We start from the raw sequence: 16,792 nt of genomic DNA on the forward strand, positions 1-16,792 counted from the left end.
ACATTTCTATTCATAAAACGGCCAGACTCTATTGCGTGATTTTTCACTAGATCTACTAATTTAAATCTATAGTGCGTAACTTCTGTGAGTAATTCTGAGTGATTACAACAACACTGTCAGCGCATCTACATGAGGTAAGCCTTAAAGCGTATTGATTTTATACCCTCTGCTGTAGGTCCAGAAACCTTTCGTGGGTGTTTCTTGAGCTCCTGCGCCAGTGTCAGAAGGTGACAACAGTTTGTAAACGCTGCCATAATGTGAAATTCAGAGCGTTTTGTGGAGCAGATCAGGCTTAATCCACTTTTTTATCAACTCATTTGCAATGGCTTGAATGTAACTGACATTAATTTATTTGAAAACGTTATGCACTATAGCTTTAAATGTGAATTCTTTAGGTGGGTATACAGCAAAAGTATGCATGCTGAAGTGGACTTAACTGCATTTGACTATAATGTTTTATGATAGCACAGGAAAGTGATACATTATTTAGTGTATCTGTGTGTCTCCATAGTTGGGTCTCCAAGGTCCGATGGAAGCTGTCACTAGATATGCCAGGATATTGTGAGAAACATTTATGAATTATGAAAAGGTATTCCAGTAAAATAGATAGTGAAATTCAGAAAACCAGGTCTTAATTATCAACCAATGAATTCACTGAGGTGCGTTTTGTGATTTTGCTTTGAATGACTTCTGTAAACGATGTCATTTCTTATCCTCTTCTGCGTCACTACCATCAGTGTCCAAGGCCTCATTAACAGCTCTCCTGGGGTGGGATCTTAGCAATGTCTGCAATTTATAGGCCCTCATAAATGTATTTCACCTATGGGGTTAATATACTATACATCAAACCCATCATCCATTTTCTCACTTGTGGTGTCTTCACTGATTGACTTGACCTTGTGAACACGGCCACAGTGGGGCATTGATGTAAAATGCATGAGCAGCTCACTCCTGAAACATACATAAATTATATACAGGACACAGAATAACTGCTCCTACGCGGCACTCCCTCATTAGTGACTGTAAAAACCCCGGGCTTGCACATGGGAAATCATCATCCAACAATTCGGCGCCACCGACAACGCTCAGAGCATTTTGGAATCCATTTGAACAAATATGCACCAGGTGTAAGCATGGAGGAGAGGACAGTAATAGTCTGATGATATAGCCAGGAAGTCTCACAGAGGCTCAATCAAGTATCCACTTCACTTTTTCTACAGATGCTTAATAGTATATATGATTAACATCTCCAGAATACTGCCATGGTGGCATAACAAGACTAAGAGTCCACAGCTACAGTATGTGTAACAGATCAGCTAGACAGTTAAAACCCAGAAAGCTATACAAATCTACAGGGTACTTGGGAATAGCGGCTAGCTAGCTTGCAGAGTGAAATATTTGATAATGTATATGACAACATTAAGCAATGTGAAATGCTGTGTGTGTAACATGTTATTCATGCTTTACACCTATGGGCCAAACACAGCTAAAGAAAACGTATTATAACTACTAACCTATAGTACAGTACAATACAATTAAAGGCTATAGTCATGATTATGAATTAAATATTTGTCTGACTTCTCAGCTTGTTCACTCCCCAGTGAGCTTGTCTAGCCCCTTGGTGCTCTGGAAAGTTGCAGAGACTTTACTACTAGTTTAAACTTGGCCGTCACCACCGTGAAGGGAGGGCTCAGAAATAAGAGGATATTATTGCAGGTGTGTGCACCTGATGCTCATTTGTCAGAGTCTGCTCCAAAACGCTGTGAGCCATGTCAAGTGCTGCTGAACTGCAATTAGGGCTTTTCCCCACTTGTAGGCCCAGGGGCTGCAGCCACTAATGAGGCAGCAGTCGATGTGTGTCTGCTGTTGCACTGGGCGCATACATTTAGATTAATGTAGACTAGAGTGGGCCCCCCCCGAGCACCACCAGCACCTACTGTTGCTCCTCAAGTGACTGGTGGTAGTTGAAGGCACACTCTGGTATACTGTTAAACCTCCTTCCTCCCTGAGATCCCCCATCACTGTTAGCTCAGATCTGCTTTGTTCAGTCACGCCGACGTCACACCTGAAAAAATGCTCATTTATGCAGCGAAGGCTTCATTAAAATTCCGGCAAGTAGTAATTATGAAGAAGATAATTACAACACGGTTTGCATATGAGACCACTCAAGCATGTGGCATCCTGGTAATGTATGCCATTTTACATGACTTTACATATCGTGAATGTGAGCCTTTGCGAAGTTAAAAGCTCACAAAGTGCTCCAGTGTGCGTTCTGTTTTGATTGATAATCCCCGACTGTTTCTCCTCTCAACAGCCTGAGAAAATGGAAGGAGCAGCTAGAAATGGAAACGTGATTGCAACATCTATTTCTGACCATCACAGACGAAGATGAAAAACTTTAATAAACGCTGCGTGCTTTCACTCCGGGAGGAAAACCTTCTCTTCCCCTGAATTGCTTTTTCCACCAGGTTCCTTTTAAACTTTAGATTGGATATAAAATGTACCTGCAAATCTGACCTGTTTGTGTGTGTGTGTGTGTGTGTGTGTGTGTGTGACTTCAAACACTCAATGCCAGCATATCCAACACATGTGATATCTACAGTAGTTAGTAGTATCTGAATTGACTGAACAAATTACGCATTCAAATTAAAGTCTAAATGTTAACTTTTTACCTCTGGCAGACACAACTGAGACCAGAGTGAGCTAAAGCCATACGACATGCACCATGTGTCAAAACAGGGGAATACAAAGGCAGCTTCACTTTGCTGTGTTTTCAGTTCAACACCTTATTAGGGTAGCCTACAATAAGATGAATGAGTTGATTGAAAATTCTATTTTTAAAAGTGTTAAACGTTCTTAAATATAAACTTGGTGGCAGCAAATCATGCAAAGAGACAAGAGTCGACCTCTTCACCAGTATTGTTCTTGGGTAGCCAACATTCTGCTCTTTATAATCCTGTTTGGTTTAGAATAATAATTGATTAATAATTATAAAAAGGGGGACAGAGCAGCTAATGTTGGCCTAACGTCTGACATATGCAATAAATCAGTTTTTATGTGGTGGAACTTATCATGTAAAGCCACACTTCAATGTTAAAGACAGACCCTGGATCCCATTTAGAAAAATCAATACCTGAATCATAAATCATCATTTCTCATTCAGTAATGAGTGCAGCATTTGTGGTTTTTGAAAGTCAACAGGAGCCTCTGGAGACAAAAGCTGCCACGGCAAGATGAAACTGTGAAGGTCAGTCAAGATAATTTATCACACACTTATCGTTTGCTGTCGGTGGCAACAGCGCCGGGATTCATATTTCCTCCTTTTCTTATCTCCTGCCTTTTAACCAGGCCTCAAAGTAACATTTCTTTATGTCCAAAGTGTGCTTCAGTCCTGTCTGACATTTAACTGGATTTCTCCTGCCTCCGGAATAGCTAAGCCTGCAAGATATGTTTGTCTAACTAAAAACTTCAATTCTCGTGTGCGTCCGCATGGCTTCTGTGCCAGTATGTGTCGGCGCTCATCATTTTTTCAGGGACCAGAGGTAGGGTGACATTTCTGAAGGCACGTTAAAACCTTGCCACGGTCTCACAGCGCTGTCTGTTTGGATTACATTGGCAGTGCTGTGCGGTGCCGACAGGGTAAAGCTCTCTGAATGTGTGTAAAAATACTCAACTTCTGTCATGTCTAATGCCCATGAAATGAAAACAGACAACGTGACTTCATTGGGCATTGAACGTGGGCTGGTGTGTACCAGCCTATGTTAAATTGTGTATGCATTAAATGCTCTCTCATTACAGGAAAACAGCTTGGAAACGAATAGAGCTGCAACAATTAATCGACGAATCGATTATAAATCGACTATTAAAATAATCGCCAACTAGTTTGATAATCGATTAATCGTTTTGAGTAATTTTTTTAATAAAAAATGTCCCAATTCTCTGATTTCAGCTTCTCAAATGTGAATATTTTCCGGTTTCTTTAATCCTATTATGACAGTAAACTGAAATATCTTTGTGTTTTGGACATAACAATACATTTGAGGACGTCAACATGGGCTTTGGAAAATGTATCAACATTTTTCACCATTTTCTGACATTTTACGGACCAACACACTAATCGATTAATAATCGATTCATCGAGAAAATAATCTACAGATTAATCGATTATTAAAATAATGGTTAGTTGCAGCCCTAGATACGAATGAACCAATTATCCACAATTTGACTGTAATTTTAGCCTCTGAAGCGATATTTTGCAATAGGCCGGGAAAACAGGGGTTTCAGACAAATTTAAAGGGTTGTTCACACTAATTTAAAACAATAACTCAAAATCAGGAGTCAAAAAATGGACAAATGAAACTCAAACCAGCCTAGATATACAGTGAGCGCCAAGAGTTATTTCTGAAAACCCATCTTTTGGAATGAAACCCCAAAGTTATCCGAATGTTTACAGGAACATGAATACAGCATTGTTTCATTGCGATCACACAACATGGTATACAACTTGTTTCTCCATCCGTAGGCCCTCTACACCTTCAGGCTGAATGACACAAAACCACATTGCAGTGACTGCCTGGTGCACTGAGGGTGTGAACGGGGCTCTGCGATGCCACGGCTCATGTTGCCCTGCTAACCTGCGCTTTCAGTTTACATTCTATACAGCCGAAGATCACAGTCCTTGTCAGAACTGGGAGGGTGGCGTTGCAGTGTGAGAGGCGGCAGCCCTGTGACTCTAATACACTTTGATAAGAGGGGATGGGTTGTTCACACTCGAAAAGCCCCGACGGTGACGTATTCATTCTTCTCCTTGTACAATGCTGCTGTTTTGTCAACCCACTGGAGGATGAAACTATTCCCAACACTGATAGATTTTCTTTCAAAACAATAGGGAAAGGGAGTCAGAGACCTTTACCATACCATATAAGATTCACTCTGTGCATAGACACACATCCGAGCAAGTTCATGGTGCGAAGCGTAATGCGTGTTGATGTGTTCACGTCAGCTGTCTCTCCGGCTCTCGTCACACACTCGGATGAACACCATTCCTGCCCAAGACAAGAGCCACCTATAGAACACACAGGGGTAGAACACACAGGGCATTGAAACAATAGGGAACTTACACAATCTATAGGAGGATGTGGCAGTAATAAGAAAGAATGGCGGTGTTAGCATTTCAACACCATTTCTGATGAAAGAATTCTTGTTTGTTTAGAAATGTCTCAGTCTGAAAGGTCACCGTCTGTAAAGGTTTAACTGCAAATGGATCGTCCAGTTAAAAAGACTCTCTGTGGACTGTGTGTGGCATTTGCACTCACACCAGCAAAGGTAGCACTAAAAGAGTTAAATGCTCAAATTAGCCTGCGGAAAAACTGACCAACAAGATTACACAGGAGGGCGGCTAATGTTTGCAGACAGCTGGAAGAGCTCCAACAAGCTCATCAAACACATCAGCCCCCCCTCCCTCCCTCCCCTCCTTCCCTCCAGGGCTGATATAGCTCTTCACGGTTGGATTACACACACCACCATGATACTGCGCCCAGGGGCTAAGCACCTTTGAGAAGCATATAGTGACCACACAAGCTAACACAAATCTCTAAAAGGTCAGATGTGAGAAAGCCAACAGTTACCTACAGGTTTATTATTTCAGGTCAAGTAAAAGGTCTGTGGAATGGCTGGGAGTGTACAAAAACAACAATCCTCTTCCTTTACAAGAGGAATTAAACATATGTTTGTTCATGGAATCATTCATTTTCATTGCCTTCTTGATCATTTTCAATGTAATCAGGTCTATAGTCTGGAAACCAGCATATAGGCCTACGTCGCAGAAGGTATAACAATTTGGTTAATTGTTAAAGCGGACCTATGATGCTTTTTGACTTTTATGACCTATAAACGTTGTTATTATGATTCATAGTCATGCTTAACCATACTAAATTATCAAATAATGACTTACATGCATTTCGACATATTCCCTGCTGACCGTCTGGGCACTATTCTAGCCAGTCGAGAAGTCACGTCTTCAAAGCGGTCTACCCTTTCATAATTCGTGACGTCGCATAAAAATTTGTGACGTGACCACGCGGATGTTTCCATGTATGGTAATGCTGTCACTTCCCTGTTCGCGTCTGCCTCGCGCCCTTATAGGTCCATGCTCGCGCTTCCCGCCACTGAAAGTGTTCCGGAAGGAAGGTAACCAATCACAACGGAGTGGGGTTTGCAAGAGGGGGGGGGGGGGGGGAGGGTAGCGGAGATGGCCGATGCACAGGCGGAGGGAGCGGAGATTGCCGAAGCACACACACTCAAGTGTTGACAGGACGTGCTGGATCGCCAAAATAAGAGAAAGAGCTTCCCGAAAATCTACATAGTTTTTTGTGATGTGATTCGTGTCAGGTTGCTCTATAGCAGTGTAAAACAAGAAATTAAGACCAGAAAGTATTGTCCTACTTAACTTATACAATAGAATCTATAGAGAAATGGCAAGGAATCAAAAATAGGTATTTGCAACTATAATCTCCTTTGATTGCTTCACTATTGTCCTAGTAACCTTTACCCCACAGCATCATTAAATAAAATCCATTTGACATATCAAATTGTGTGCTTGGCCTTACCCCCCCGTTATGACTCACGGCAGGGTTACAGTGGTATGCATTGAAGCGAGACCATATTGCGCTGCTATTGCTGGCCCTGTCTCCTGGCTTTGGGCCTGACTACAGTGCAAGGCATGTGTATGTGTGTGTGGCGTGCCAGACAAGGTGAGGCCGGTGACCTCCCTCAATCAGACAGGGGCAACCATCCGACCATTTCTGACCCAATTTCGGGTTGGGGTATCCAGTCACGTTACCGTCAGCAACCTGTGCTCTGTTTTTTGAATCTTCCCTGCAGCTGTGAGTCATAACAGGTGGAGGGAAATCAGCAGTAGGTGCGGAGAGGATGGTGGTTGCGTTCCGAATCGCATACTCTTTCTTTTTTCTATTCTACATACTACATCTGAAGATAAAAAGAATCTAGTTAGGATGCAGTAGGCATACTATTGGGACATACTTTACTCTCTTATTTCATCATAACATTGCGCCTTGATCTTGCCTCTTGCTTTTATATCCGTCGCATCCCCGTTTGTTTTCATATGGAGGCTTCGTCGATGTGACGTCACTTCACGTGCGCACTGGATTGTGGGTCAGAATCGCCCAAATAGGATGCAGTTTTCAACACTAACAATCTTTGCCGCATGAAGTAGGACATCCGGGTACTTCTAACCATCCTAAATCTGGCCACAAGAATCGGGACATCCTAAATCTTTTTTCTACATACTATATAGTAGAAAGTATGCGATTCGGAACGCAACCGGTGTGTCTACGATCTAGGTCTGCGTTTTAGTTTTTCTATAATGTCTTTTGTCGTCGGGTAAAAACTAAATGAATTTTGAGGTCATTTGAAAAATGGGACAAGATTCTAAAGTCACATTACGAAATGCATTGATGTGAAACAATGGTACATTGGACTACATTATAAGAGCATGCGGTTTCTCTTGTCCCCATGAATAGAAAAGAAGCTGATACGTATCCATTGGTGGTATCGATTGACTAAGTCATTTTGAAAAGGTCAAAATAATCCATCCGGAGCAGTCGCACTGAATGAATTTGACTAGATACAATAATGGATGCCTTCGGGTTACTGGTGTGACTGAAAACACAGCACACAGGAGAGGACTTGAATCTTAATATCTTGGCATTGGAAAGGAAATTGCGGTTACACTTACAAGTAAAGTAATCCAGAAATAAAGGGCTGTGGAGTAACTCTCAACTCCAGGAAATGTTTGGGACCAGTCCTCTCATTCTTTCACTCCTCCAGCTGGATATAAAGCCATCAATCCACCCAGTGCACTTCGAGGTCAAAAATGGGCTGTTTGCCCAATCAATGGTGCACCTATCTGCTGCCTATGGGCCAATCAATAGGCCTACCTGCTTTAATCATCCCACTGCTTCCCTCCCATCATGCAACCCAGCATCTACCCTCGATATGGCACTTCATCCTCGGCGAAAAAAAACTCATAAGGCCGCCCAATTTGGTCCAGATCTCCTGAGGAGGAAGTCTAAAATCGATACTTTTAGAGAGAGAAGCCTTGATCGATGCGTGATATTATTTCCACTAGGGAAAATCAAATCAAATCAAATCAAACCCAACTTTATTTATATAGCACTTTTCATACACAGTTGAGGTAACACAAAGTGCTTTACAGTTGGCCTATATAAAAATAAAATAAGAAAACAAAAGAATAATCATCTCGTTGTTGTGGAAATTAGGTGGAAAACTAGCCATGGAGAGATGCATTTCCTTATTTTAGTCTGATGGAAAGAAATCTTGAGGTACGTCGGGCATTTTGTATTTTGAGATGTTACAACGTCTTTGAACTCTACACAAAAACTTGTCATAAGTCTACAATGATACCTATACTAGATAAGTGAATAAAGACAATAGCTAGGCAGCTAAGCAACAGCAAGATTATAAAGCCCACCATCCCCGACCATGCAGACATGGTGCGACAGCGGGATGTAGGAGGTAAATAGGTTTTGACAGCTGATTACTAAGTCTCTCGGCTGGGTGGGCCTGCAGCATTGTGTGCTTTAAAGGATGGTGAAGGACACACAACACATACGCACACACACACACACACACACACACACACACACACACACACACACACACACACACACACACACACACACACACACACACACACACACACACACACACACACACACACACACACACACACAGATTGACTAACACATTTATATTCAGGGTAGCTCTATAATCCACAGACAATGACTGGAAGCAGGTACAGGTAAATCCTGTTGCCAAGCTACTCACGTGTTAAGGAATAATTATATAAAAAAAACATATAGCAAAGCACTGAAAAATACCATTATCTTTTTGCTTTTTGAAGTAATATTTTGGGCCTTTTTTTATTGGATAGGACAGACTAAGGCAGACAGGAAATATGGGGAAAGAAAGGGGGTGACATTTAACGCTGCAGTTCTAGCAAATATCTGCCAACCACAACCTGTAAAGCTCACAGATTACCACTTAAAATCGTATTGTTTTGATGCAAGCTAAATTATGCTAACTGGTTCTAGCTTCATATTTAGCGTAAGAATAGAAAGCACTATACTGTAGTTCTTCTTAGCTACATTTAGTCAACAAACGTCAAACTGTTTCTTTAAGCTAAAAACAACCCTTTACCACAAGACTTCACTTTCTAAAGCTCTAGATACAAAAAGGCTTACGTTTCTTTGCTCCCATGCCAGCAAGAAAGTCGCACTGTTATCTTATTAAATCTCAAATCGCTACTGTCAAAACTTGCTTCTAAAGGAAAATGCACCTAAATTGACAGAAATGTGTGCCTCCCCCTGCTCAGAGCAAATTAAGTCAGTGTGGATGTGCCGGCATGTGTGGCATATATTATCTCCTGCTCTGCGGGGGCTTGTGGATGATTGTTGGAGCAAATGCTGCATATGCTCCGCTCCTCCATCTTCCATTAAGTCATTCTGAACCAACCAGGATTCAGTTTGCTGCTTCTTTTTTTTTCTCTCTCTCCTTTCCGGGCTCTGAAAAGGTTAGGAGGAAAAAAAAAGCCTCTAACCTTTACCTCTACATACACAATGTCACCATCCATTGCTTATTCATACAGTCACAAAGGCAAACACACACACACACATACACACAGAACGACACACACATACAGAACGACAAACACACACACACACAAAGAGACACACATCGGCAGCAGAAGATGGGGGGTCAAGGGCACGTGGGACCTTTGGAGAGACATTGTTGACGGCATCTCCAAAACAAGCACAAGCCCTGGGATGCGGGGAGACAGCGGCAAATGAAAGAAAGCTATCAAGGCCCAGCAGCTGGATGGGTTGTGACAAGGTACTGATGGGATGGGAGAGGCTCCAGTGATATAGAAAAAAAAGACCCTGCCATCAGCAGTTCTGCGCCTCCAGGTTAATGGGCAAAAATAACGTGAATTCACTTCCTCGCCAATGCACACACTGTGATTCCGGCGAGAGTGCTTTCCTTTGTGGCCCTGGCAGGGGACGACAAGGGTTGGTGTGTGTGTTGGGGAAGCGGACGCCATCACTTCCAGCAGATAAACTTACGCCTTTGTCAATTTACTGTCACTGTCGGTCTTGCATGTTTTTGCTGAGCATCCCAAAATGGCTAAAGAAAAAACGGTGTTCCTGGCCACACATAACCAGCCTTGATATAAAATAGCTCTGATCCCCCCCCCCCTCCCACCCCACTCCCTCCCAACAAATGGAGGTGAAGTGCTTCTTTTCCGATTCACAGTAACCAGCCAAGCTTCACTGAAATACCCAGTGGCGTTTTTGTGACCTCTCACAAGATAGTAATGACCTCGCCGCTCCCACTGAGATTTCCCTTTTTTATTTATTTTTCTCCCCGGCATAGTCCTCCATCACAGCACAAGCTGATTGGTGCCAAAGACCTCATGTTTGACGAAGATGATGGAAAATCCATTCTCGAGTCTCTATTACAAAATCTCCTGTTTTTTTCTCTCGTTTTGTTGTAATATGCTTTTTTAAAAGGCAACATTTTTTTCTTACAGTTTTTATAATTGTGTTTTGTTTAGACATCTTGGGTCAATTCAATTCAAAGTAAATGAGATCTTTCCTTGTAAGATATTGGCCAAACCACGCACAAAACGCTGATTGGAATAATCAGAAACATAACGAGGAACCATTAAAGCACTGCTTTGAAAATGACGACATGAGTGCTGTTTTCTTTCTAATGGTGTTTTTTTTAGGAGAATAAAGCTGTTTTGAATAAACGCTGAGAGCAATAACACAGATTATGCAACAACAGACATCTTTTAAACATTTGGGCGTTCGTGCAAACCATGCCACATTTCACAGTCACCGAAACTAACGGTACAAAGTGAATGTGTCATATACAAGGCAGCTAGGATGCATATTGTCACCATGAATGCTAATGCATTATGTATGAGTTTAGATCATCACTGATTCCCTGCATTCACATTACTTGAGAGTGAAAATATGACAAGAGAATAAATTCCATATTGTAGCATGGCATCTCCTAAACTAATAAGATCAGGCTCAAGTGAAAACAACAACAACAACAACAGTTTTGCATTGGCATCTTGCGTCTGTCTTTCTCTCCCCATTATAGTAATCTGATGCTGCTCTGTTTGAGATGAGCACTGTCCAGAGTAATAACCTTGGAAAGCCCATAAAGACCCACTCTATGTCACACCTACGGTCCTTTTGTTTCTAATGTTGGGGGGAGGAGAAAGATCTGCAGGGAGCCACGATGCTCAAGGAGGTCACATGATCTTTGGTCTGGTTCAAAGTCAGCCGCGTCAAATAACAGTGGATTTTCCTTCCCGAAGAAACGCGACGCATTGGAAATAATGTTTGTCTATGTGATTGCAGAGAATTTGCTGATTTTTTCTACAGTTGTGCAGTTGTGGTAGCTGAAGCGCATTGCTGTTTACTCAGTGCTTGGACCCTGACCTGTGGACAGCTGTGGTAACATGCTCCACCACCAACATTATTCATTATCTTATTTGTTTGATCAGAACAATCTTTCTTTATTAATAATAGCATTGATGTGAATGTATAACTTATACATTCCAATCAAACTTTATGATGCAGATTAAATAAATGAAGAGCAAACTGTTTGCAATTCCAATTTTGCATATCAGTTTATTTCTTAGTAATTATAGGGAAATTGTGGGACATTCAAAAAAGTGTTACTCAACTCAAGCTGTACTATCAGTGTTTTGCCTTTGAGGAGTCTATTTTTTATAGCTACAGCTCAGCGACTAAGCCACACAATTAGTTTTATCAGTCAGACCACAACATTGCTGTAAAGTGCACTTCATTACTCCCTCATTCTCCTGTTATTATTGCACACCAACTAGCTTCAAGCTATTAAACTGTGAAGCCTTGATGAGCTGTGACAGTGATAGAGAGTGCCGCATTTGATTGAAACACACACATGCATGTGACACATCCCTCGCCGTTGACTAGCAATGATATGAGCAGCCAGCAGTCACTGTTGCGTTCTGGCTAATGAAGTATGGCGGCTTTGCTACATGTTTAATATGCCGGCTGCTTGTATGTCATTGTGGGTCTAAACTGAGTCAACTGTGGATAGTGAGCCTGAGTGAGTGCACAGGCTTTTCCTGTTCAGCAGTGCTGCACTGACACCCTGAGGCCTCTCTGTCACTCTCCTCTAGAACATGATGAAGTCATTCATAGAATAGATTGCAGCTATGTCTAACATGTGACTTTCACATCAATCTACGGTCACATGCTTTTAAAGGTGCAGTGTGTAATATGACATCATCAAGAAAGTTCTACAAAGTTCTAGAATGCATCACTCCCTGGGTAACCCTAACCCTTTCAAATAATAACAGAAGCTACAGTGGCCTTCAAGGACAAGAACAATTCAAAATTTTAAACAATGCACCTGATGACATTCCAACTATGACACTTTCAAGATGGCGGCACATAGGCCTTGGTCCAAAATATGCAGAAATATGGACATATATGAGAACAATTATTCAAAACATTTTTTTCAGCTATTATGCACTAAATTAAATGTACTTATGGATATTATAATTACTTTCTACAAAATCTGCTAGGAAAAATTCTACACACTGCAGGTTTAAGTCCTGAAATGCAGGAAGAAAGATGTGCAATTTGTAAAAAATAAATATAAATCAACATCTAATATACTGACAGATTACACTGTATGTTGGTGGTGCAATAAAGCAGAACATGCACCAAATTCTCTCTGAACTGACGAAAATAAAATCCATTTAAAAAGGCAATAGGCGGCCTTATCAACATTCTGCAGTGTCTGCAGAACGAAGGCTCGGTGAGATATCATTTTCAGCTTCCTGGGGGAATGTGCCACTGTTCATTTAATCTGTGGCTCCCTGCAACACTTCCCCTCAAAGAGGCGGAAAACAAAGGACACAGAAAGAAAGGAAAACACAACACGTCTTTCATTAAATCAGTGGGGAACCTGAAAGCAATCAATGCTGAACACAGCTTTGCCATTTTATAATGTGCAGTCTTAGAAATTGAAGGATACAGATCTTGAAAGTGCAAAGCTTCATATTCATTTTTGTATTTGCGACAGCGGCTGCAGTTTGTAGCATTTAAACAAAAAATCCATGTGCGTTGAAGTGCATTCTCATCCATTTTGTGTCAGAGCTGATTATTTGCTACCACTTCCTCCAGTGTAAACACACTGTCTTATTGATTAAAAGCCACAACAGTGTAAAGAAGAAGCTCTTCCGAAGGGGCACAGTCTAAATTATCTTTGAGTGGAACTGGAAGGAATTAGGAGATAATAAGGATGAGATGTTTTCCCGAAGGTGGCAAAGTGGGAGTTCATCATTTAACAGAAAGATAAAAGCACAGTGTGAGAAAGCAGAAATGGAAATATAACTATAAAAATCACATTTCCTTATCGGCTTTTTCTGCTTTTTGAGCGCAACTCTCTTCAAACCTAAGGCATAAAACTATTTAATCAAATTACACAGCTCTGGAAAAAATTAAGAGACCAGTCTGGATTTTTCTTAAATCTTCATCTCTACATACCTTATTGAAAATGCTCTTAATGACAAAAAAGGCATTGGAATTGGTAGAAATGTTGTCAGTAGTTTATAGAATAAATCCTAAATGTTCATTCTACTCAAACATATAAATAGTCAAACGAGAGACACTGAACATTTGGAGTGGTCTCTTCATTTTTTTCCAGAGCTGTATGTATTCCTTTTTCCAGATCCAGAATGATGGAGCAGAAATATTATTTTATAATATTTGGAACATTTCAAAGACATATCTGCTTTGAGTGTCACCGGATGTGACAGCAGGCTGTGGAGACCACAGTGGTCTGCAGTGACACTCTGTCCAATCGTATCAGCAGCATTGCTCCCTACAGCGCCCGGCCACTATTCTGCCTCTAACAACCTGCTCTGGGAGCTATGGCAACACCTGCCCACATCTGGCGCCTCCGCAACCACCCAGTCACTGCTTTAATGGGTCACACCATGACGGCTGGTCATTTTTTTTTCTGATGGCCTTGCCACAAAATGCTGGCAGCAGGGATTGTTTTTAATATTGCTGCGTGGGCTGTTGCACTTACAGACTTAACTTAAAAGGTGCAGTGTGTAATATGACATCATCAAGAAAGTTCTACAAAGTTCTAGTATGCAACGCTCCCTGGGTAACCCCAACCCTTTCGAATAATAACAGAAGCTACATTGGCCTTCAAGGACAAGAACAATTCTAAATTTTAAACAATGCACCTGATGACATTCCAACTATGACACTTTCAAGATGGCGGCACTAGGCCTTGGTCCAAAATATGCAGAAATATGGACATATATGAGACCCTTTCTAAGGGAAAAAATATTTTTTTTCAGCTATTATGCACTAAATTAAATGTACTTATGGATAATATAATTACTTTCTACAAAATCTGCTAGGAAATAAAACCCAAAATTCTACACACTGCAGGTTTAAGGGCTAGCAAGTAAATACAGTGCAGCTTATATTTGTTAAAGTTGGCTGAAACACAGATAAAGGGAGAGTGAATATTGGCATCATAATTCATGCTAATGTTGCCCCGTGTCTGCCAGATCTATGTGTAGGTGTTAACTTTTTGCTAACACGTTAGCCGTTTCAATTTTAGAAGGTAGTCAACGTTGTGGCAAGTGCATTATACTGTGAGGAGTTCCTGCTATCGTGCTATTTCTGTGCTTTATGATGAAGAAAAAAGCTAAAATATCAAACAAATGGGACCATAAATCATCTCTCCCGCCTGACACTTAAGCTGTTCGATGTGGCCTGATAAGCCTCTAGTTCATGGGTCCGAAACCATGGCACGCTATGGCGGTTCAATTTCAGCACTTATCTTTATCATTTTCACGGTTGGGGGTCAGCATTTATTTTGCAGGATTAAATACATTCAAATGAGAAATGATTGAAAACTGCGCCGGGATCAGCCTAGCGTGGCAGTGAAAAATGAACTGATACTTTGTGACAAACTGGAAGAAGTGTTGAGTCAGACTGCATATGAAGTAACAGTTCAGATCATTTATGTTCACATATGAGAACAAGAACCGAACAGTTTGTGTTTGTATGCTTCCCACACAGATACATTTGTAGTTGTTACTTTGTTGCCCTAAAATGCAGTTTCATATGCAGCAGTGAACGGATTATTTGGGGGATTAAAGCATCAGATATGCTACCTGCGCAATGGTGTGTCTCAAATTCTCATTCTTTATTTAGTGAAAATAATACACCCCAACCGCCTGAGGAGTTATTAACAATCATAAAACGCTGCCAGTGTTTACAGAGCAGATTCAGCATTGAAGCAAACTGAGGAGATTACATTTTGGGAGCACACTAGTGATGCTGGAAGTACGCACACACACTCCATGTACCTAAAAGATTCAACGGAGCTCCAGTATCGTAATGTCAAGAGAAAAATCTAAAGTTGAATTAATATCCAGGCGAGAATGCTGTTAAGACTTCTTCATTGCTTTTGTAATAGTATTTGTATTCTTATTTGGGAGGTAGGATGGCCCAGAGGTAAGTGGGCCGACTAGTAACAATGAGGTCGCTGGCTTATTCCCCGGCGCGTGAACCAGGAGAGTCAGAAAATAATGGATAAATATTTAAGAGTAAACCTATCCCATACACGGTACATCCAGGGCTTTTCATTGTTGCGCTGATGCGATGGAAAAGGCTGTGGTCGTGCAGCATTAATCAAAGGCGCATTTCAATCAATGCCCTTTATTTGCTCATCCAGCGCCACCCCTTCAGCTGATCTGGCTGGTCCCTTAGTAAATATCATGACAAAGTGAGCGACTGGGAATTCTACTTTTGGGATACTGCTACTTGCAAAAATATTTTTTTTCCAGGTTGCATGGATGGTCAGGTTCTGGTAATATGATTGGTGTAAAATGTCTTGAGTTTTGTCCGGTTAGGGTTTTTCACATTTCTGAACTGTCCTATCTCTCCACATGTAAAGAACTCCAGGTGCAAAAAAAAAAACAGCACCAAAACATGTAAATCTGTAAGATGCTTAACTCACAGGCAGCACATGCTCTTTCTGATTGTGACACAGCCGAACTTGCTGGCTATGTTACACGGGCTAACATCTTCTGTGTGTGTCCCCTGAGGACTCATAAAGATATGCCTGATAGACAAAGACAAACACACACACACACACACACACACACACACACACACACACGTTCAACACGAAGAGTGGGGGCGAACGGTCTCTAAAGCTTAATCCTGATTCCTTTGTCTTCCAGCAAAGAAGACACTGTGACGACTCTGCTTTTGTTGAACTGCCATCCTCTTCCTGGAACTGAAAAACTCGCCGTCTCACTGCCCAAGAACTACAAAACAAAAGAAAACTACAAAAGAGCCTGAAGCATCCATCTGGCTGCTTTTATCATGAAAAGATTGCAGCTGGACTAAACCGATTGCAGACACAGAAGAGCTTGTGCATTCACTTATTATGGAGGACAATGCTGACAATTTATGTGTCTCTTTACAGCAGTGCTGTCTCTTAATTGAGTCCCTTTGGTCACATTGAGTTATGGTTTATTGCTGTGCATTTGCAATATTGTATGTCACTGCCAGTCTGCCACCAAGTGAGCTGAAATAATCCTATCAATTTAGCAGTTTCCAACCGATTTTGGCACTGGACTTCA

Source organism: Ammodytes marinus (assembly GCF_949987685.1).
Source record: "Ammodytes marinus genome assembly, chromosome: 24".
NCBI lineage: Eukaryota > Metazoa > Chordata > Actinopteri > Uranoscopiformes > Ammodytidae > Ammodytes > Ammodytes marinus.